The sequence below is a fragment of the Coenobita brevimanus genome, chromosome 57 (genome assembly GCF_032717465.1).
Source record: "Coenobita brevimanus isolate Jiangsu-jjx chromosome 57, ASM3271746v2, whole genome shotgun sequence".
Classification (NCBI taxonomy): domain Eukaryota; kingdom Metazoa; phylum Arthropoda; class Malacostraca; order Decapoda; family Coenobitidae; genus Coenobita; species Coenobita brevimanus.
This window is the reverse complement of record NC_137010.1, coordinates 60,062,446-60,069,982: the sequence shown is the minus strand read 5'-3', so window position 1 is coordinate 60,069,982 and position 7,537 is coordinate 60,062,446.

Genomic DNA, 7,537 nt, shown 5'->3' with positions numbered 1-7,537 from the left:
ATCTCACGGCTGGGGAAGATACGACACCCTGCCGCCGCCGCTGCCGCCGCCGCCTCCACCACCACCACCACCACCAACACCACCACCAACACCACCACCAGGCATCTCAGAGTAGGGGAAGACACCATACCACCGTCAGGCTTCTCACGGCAGGGCAGATCAAACTTCAGCAGGGTATGACAAGTGCGGCAAGGAAGCAGCGTCAAGGCAGCAGACTCCAGCACGACCTGTGGACCAGATGTGTATTAGTTCAAATCAGTGTTAGCTTTAGTTATTTAATCTTCTATCTATCTCTATCTATTGCCAGACGCCTCAATCCCGTTTGGGGTGGAAACAAACAAATCGCCTCCAAGTCGCCCTGTCCCCCGCCATTTCACTGCCCTGCTCCCAACTCACACCCCCCTCTCTCATATACCTCTCCACCCCATCCTCTCCATCTCATCCCTTCGGCCTCCCCTCCCTCTTCCCCCCTCCACCTCACTCCCATACACTCTCTCTTCGTCAGTCTTTCACTCCTCCATCCTCTTCCACATAGCCAAACCACCTTCAGTGTGTTCTCATAACGCTTCCTATCACATCCACATCCACACCACAACGCTCCTTTATATCCTCATTCGTCAGCCTGTCTCTCCCATGTGACTCCACAGGCTCCTCTTAAATAACTCATTTCCACTGCTCTCACTCTTGGACTTTGTGTCCTTTTCCAACAACGTCCAAGCTTCACTTGCATACGTTAGAGTTGGTATCACAATACTGTCATGTAGTAACTTTTTCACTTCCATGCTCACTTCCCTGTTTTCTTATCACTGCTTTCAAAGAACAGCAACCCTTTCTTCCCTGCTGTACCCTTTTCAAGCAATTCACCCCTCCAAACCTCCATCCTTACTCATCACACTACCCAAGTACTTAAACTGTACTCACATTTTCCAATTCCTCACCATCCAACCTCTGCTGTAGCATTCACTGACTTCACCTCTCTCAAAGACTATCACTTTACCCTTCCCCCTTACATTCACCTTGAGATTCCGTTTCTGCACACATTCCCAAACTCATCCACCAAGCCTTGCAGCTCCCCCTTCTGTCTTCTACCCAACAACTCATTGACAGTATCATCTGCAAACAAGCAAAGTACAGGGAGTTTCCAGGACACCTTTATCCTCTTTCACCAGGGCCACTCCAACATCCACTACCCTACCTTGTACCTCTTTTATTACCCCATCCATGTAACAGATTTGGAACAACCATGGAGACATGGACACATCCCTGTTTCAACCCAACTTTCAAAAGAGAAAAATTCACTTAGTTCACCATCCACATGCACTGCAGCCTTCGCACCATCGTACATACTCTTCACAGCATTCAACAACTTCCCATCTACTCCATATATTCTTAACACTTTCCACAATCCTTGTCTATCCACCCTGTCATATGCTTTCTCCAAATCCATGAAAGCTGCAGTACAACTTCTTTTCTTCTCTAGAAACTTTTCCACTCAAGATCTAAGAATGAATATCTGATCTACACAACCTCTTCCCTTCCTAAAGCCTCCCTGTTCTTCTCCAACTAATTTCTCTGTTCTTTCTCTAACTCTGTCAATAAGTATCCTACCATACACTTTTCCTATTATACTAAGAAGATAAATGCCCCTTTGATTACCACACACTTCTTTTTCCCCTTTTCCTTTGTACAAGGGAATAATTATACCTGACTTCCAATCCTCCGGGACTCTACCTTCCTCCCAGGCCAATCTGCACATCTTCCACATCCATTCTACTACTATCTCTCCCCCATGCTTCAGCATTTCACTACACTCTCCATCAATTCCTGGGGCTTTCCCTGATTTAACTTTCTTCATTGCTTCCACAGCTTCTATCCTACTGATTTCTTCCTGTCTTCTCACCTCCCTCCTCCTCCCAGCCATTCCCCAGCCACTTATACTCACATTACTTCCATCCTCTATGTTCAACAATTCCTTAAAGTGTTCTCTCCATCTGCTCACTTTTTCTCCCTTCTTCACTAGTAATCTACCATTTTTATCTTTCACTCCCCTGCTAACTTCACTTCCACCCTGTCTTACTCTTTTCACCTCTTCCCAGAACATTTTCTTACAGTCCCTCCACTTTACACTCAAATTCCTTCCAAATTCCTCATCCACTCTCTTCTTACTCTCTCTTACTAATCTTTTAACCTCTTTCTTTCTTTCTTTCTACATATAACTCTCTCTTCCGCCTCTCAACTTCTTCCACGCCCCTATTTCTCATCCATTCATTGTATGCTTTCTTATTTTGTGCCACAGCCTGTCTCACCTCTTCAGTCCACCACGCCGTTCCTTGCACCCCCCTCCGTCTTCTCTTCCTTCCACACACCACCTCACATGCTGCGCATATTTCTTCTATAAATATCCTACACACACCTTCCACGTCTCCCATCTGCTCCAGTTCATATTTGCCCAATCGTTCCTCCACTTCTCTCTTATACTCTGCCTTTTCTCATCCTCTTGTAACCTTTCCACTCTCCTTGCAACTACTCCTTGCTCTCGTCTTTCCCTTCTTCTATTCCTCCATCTTACTTGAATCCTAATTCTGGCCACCACCAAGTAGTGGTCAGAAAGTCCACTCCCCCAACCTCTATACACTCTTGCATCCTTTACACATCTTCGCATCCTTTCATCCACACACACATAATCAATCATTGCCTTCCTTTCATTCAGTTCACCACCCACCCTTCTCATCACTCGCCATGTATACCTGTGGATCATTTTATGCCTGAAGAGGGTATTGGCTATCACCAACCCCCTCCCGGCACAAATGTCCACTAACGCACTCCCATTCTCATCTATCTCAGCAGGCACACCCCGCTCACCAACTATTCCATCCACCTTCACATTCCCAACTTTACCATTCATATCACCAATCAAAAACACTCTGTCATTCCTTCCAGACTTTTCCATGCACACTTCTACATTTGTCCAGAACTCTTCTCTCACTCTTCTAGCACGATCTTGCGTTGGTGCATACACACACACAATCGCCCACATTTGTATTCCAACTTTCAACTTTACCCACACAATCCTTGACCCAACTGATCCATACTGTCTTATGCTCCTCTTCCATCTTTTACTCACAACAATATATACTCCTTCCTTTGCCCTCTCATTCTCACCAACTCATGCAAATATACCCCATACATACTCCCATTCTCTCACACTTTCTCCTCTCCATGGTGGTTCAGACTGATGAAGAGAGGGGATGTGCGGGAGGGGGAGGGGGGAAGAGGGAGGGGGAGGCCGAGGATGAGATGGAGGGATGGGGTGGAGAGGTATAGGAGAGAGGGGGGTGTGAGTTGGGAGCAGGGCAGTGAAATGGCGAGGGACAGGGCGACTTGGAGGCGATTTGTTTGTGGCCACCCCAAACGGGATTGAGGCGTCTGGCAATAGATAGATAGATATTCCACTTACATTCACTTTCGCACCCTCAAGCACCCGGACAATCTCTCTCTCTCTTTCACCTCATCATTCGCTCCCCGTACATTCCAAGTTCCAATTACCATGTCCTTTATTATAATGAATTATTATTATAATTATTATCGGGAGCAGGCTGTAGTATGGTACCAGCCTGTGAGGGCAGGACTGTACTCTCAAGGAAGGTGGAAAAGCTGGTGATAGGGAGAGCTGGAGCTCCCCCTTGACATTTTTCAGTGTCACTAACATAGAGGGTAGGCCAGCATACCCTGCCAAACATTTTTATAACTACCTGCTCTTCACTGCTATACATGCACTTTATGCATCATACCCCATACCCTACAATGACACAGGTTGGTGCCAGTAAGGGCATGTGGCCGGAAAAGGACATCTAGGGGTTAGAACGCCCAGTCAGAATGACATCCATGCATGGCTTTGTCCCCGAGAAGCAATTGGATTTTTTTTTTTTTAACACCACCAAGGGATGTAGACAGGTCATCTACCCTTACATGTATTGGACTAGGTTAGCCTAGCCACAGGATCCTACACCGTGAAAGAAGTATGATGAGACTGTATTTTTTATCTATCTATCTATCGCCAGACGCCACAATCCCGCAAGGGGTGGCCATTTGACTTTGAGTTATTTGTTTTACGGGGAGGGGCACTAAGCCTCCACCAACCCACTTGTTGACACGTAGGGAGCACGTATGGTTTGGTTGTATGGTTACCACCCAGCGTTGTAAATGGTTTCCTGGCTTACAGGAAACCATTTGGCTTGTCACTCAATGTAAAGCCACATGTAAAGGAAAGAAAAAGCAATAAGAAGTGACAGGAAAGATGGGAGAAATAGGAAGAGAGGAGGGCAGGCACAGAAAAAGAATGATAAAGACTAAGGAAGGAGTAGGCAGCACTACATCAAGAGAGTGGATGATGGTCGCCACCACGTACCACAATGATAATGATAATAGATATGTAAACTATTGTATCCATCTAAGAAGAACAGTAGTAGTAGGTGTACAGTACAACCTTTCAGATCCAAAATGCCTAGGTCCAAAGGCTTTATGCAAAATGGAACATTTTGGAAAGTGGAATCATAATGGCAGCTATGAGAAATGACTTGTGAAACAAATAATGTAGTCAAGGCAATTGAGAACAATAAGTAAACTGAAGCACTTGCATTAGTAACTTATTATCTGCTCTTAAACATGTCCGCAAAAGAACTCAGTCTTCAGTTATACCTTGAATGTGTGAGGACATGATATCAACACCCCTCTATATCATGAAAAAATATTTTGGAAATTGGATGTTCGGATTTGGCAGGTTGTACTGAACCAGCAGTAGTAACCGTAGGCTTATCTGAATGTGAATTTGGTGGACTGCTGGCGCCAAAACTGGCCTGGAGGAAAAAGAGGGTGGTGAGGGACATAATTTTGTATTACCTTGTACTGTAGTTAAGCCACATGATTATATCAGTCCCACCACACGAAGGAGTCCCTCTTAGCACCATGTGTACAGTACGAAAGACTCCTTAGGCAGACTTGTGTTAAAGCGAACAAGTAATGATCAGAATACACTTGCAGAGTTACTAAACAGTGGACACCAAGCATAGCCCAAAGTCCTACCCCTTCTTATTACAGCACCGATACAATACTCTTCAGTCCTGTTCTTCCTCCATTAATCCCTTTAATACAGTACTATATGTCTGTCTCAAGTTAGATATGATGGTCTGGTGGTAGAAATAGATAGTAAAAAGAGAATATAACTACATCTTTTGGATTACAGGGCACAAACTGCTCCAATGATTAGCTCTTATTCTTGCTAATTTAAGACTGTTATTCAACTTGGGTAAGACTTTTCAAACTGGAAGGGTCACATTACAACCTTCAGGAACCTGTTCAATAGGAAAGTAAATAAAGGTTGATAGGAGAGCTTTTGGACTGAAGGGGTTAGGGACAGGCTTCATTAAGCCATTCTTGTTACCTTTAAACTACCGGTATGTTAATCAGCATAGGAGAGACTTTTCAAACTTAGAGTCCCATATGACATTCTTTAACATGTGTAGGAGAGACACTGGATAAAGCCTGATTGGAGATATAGTATATTGAAATGGAAGGACTGCATACCTTACATCCTTCATTAACCATTGCTGCTACCTTTAAATAAGAATTATCATACTGAAGGTAATTACTAGCAGCCTTCATTAACATATTACTGTACTGTAATCAGGAGAGAGGTTTCATAAGTTGATTGGAAGTCAGGAGACATCAGGAATATACCATTACTGTTGAGGGGGATGAATTTGTGTGTAGGCTATGATATAGGAAGCATATCTCAGAATATGGATGTACAGGGTTAATCATATCTTGTATAGTACTTACACTTTCAGATTTGATAGCTTTTCCTTTTGTAATCTTTACTGAATGATGCAATCAGTTCATGATTACACATTATATAATCTCAGACTTCATCTATGTCATTGTAGTTGGCTCACCTTGACAAATTTTAGTCCTTCTGCTGCTTAGTTCCTGTATCTAAGTGGCAGAATAAGACAGTATTATGGTTTTGCATCCTCCCCATAGATCTTCATTGTGATTTGCATGATAATCTAGTCTTTATCTCTAGAAACAGCTCAGCATTCAAGGTGGAGAGATGCCAGGTTTTTGTCAGTTTAGGGTGGACATGTAGTCTATATGGTTTGTCTTTATTGTTTTATGTATTCGTTATTATTATTATTATTTTTTTTTTTTTACTGTGGATCAAATTTAGCGATTCATCTCTCCCGTTTTTAAATCGGTACAACAGATAGGCTTTCATTCTCAGAGTATGACCACTGAGTACTGTACTGTCTTCCTGTGCAGTGTATATTTTGTCATTTGTACTCTCATTATAAGTTTCATTAAAGAATTTGTATCATATGTTTAGTTTCTGTGTCACTCAGTGTGTTAAGTTTATGTAATATATGGTTAATCGTTTAAGTCCTGCCGTTAGATAGCAGCCTAAGTTCCAGTTTTTACTTTCTCCCTTTATATAAGTAGCAACTGCTCTATATTCTTTCCATAGCACTTGTTCATGATTAGCATTAAACTGCAGGTTTAGGTATTCCAAGTAGCTCAGGAAATTTCGAAATATCTCCTCCTAAAGGGACATTAATAGGTACATGACAATTTAGTTTAGTCTGTGCATGATAGCCTAGTTCAATTTCCCATTTTTTGTAACAAAAAAAATAAAATACAGTAGAAGTTTTAGCCGATAACCTAATGGGGGTGCGGTAGCATGGTCAGTATGGTGCTGGCCTGCTGATCAGGAGGACCCGGGTTCAATTCCCGGTGGGATAGAGGTTTCTTTAAAATGTGGCTGAGGGAAGCCTGCGTAGCAGACTTTCCTTAAAACCAGAAGGCCCCTTACTTACACTTCAGCTCACACACATCAAGACACAAACACACGACACGTACATAGCCACCACACAGTAGACGCACCACACACACACACACACACAGTGGGACACAGACACACCACAGGCAGACAGTAGACGCACCACACACACACAGAGGGTGGGACACAGACACACCACAGGCAGACAGAGAGGAACATATACAAAACACAGGGAGGGAGTGAGAGAGGAGGGGGTTTTATTAAAAAGTCCAATTTTGGTATACCTCCTGTGGCAAAATTGATATAGCCCCCCCTTTAATATTTTTGGGATATTTTCATTTAGTGCCCCCCAGGCCCCAGACCCACTCGGCTGAACCAAGTTGTCTGGCGTCAGCTGGAACATGATATACCAGAGTTATGCCGGTCATGCGGGGGTTAATGGTGACAGTGAAGTAACTGTCAGGCTCCTATGACTCACTCAGCCGAACAAAATCGTCTGTCAGCTGGAATGGAATACTAGAGTTGTCCCAAGCACCAGAGGGTTAAGAATCTTAACCCCCTGAGTGATGCTCGGGACAACTCTAGTACCCCATTTCAGCTGACTCAGACGATTTTATTCGACTGAGTGAGTCATAGGAGCCTGACAGTGTCAATACAGTCACCATCAACCCCCTCACGACCGACATAACTCTAGCATCATGTTCC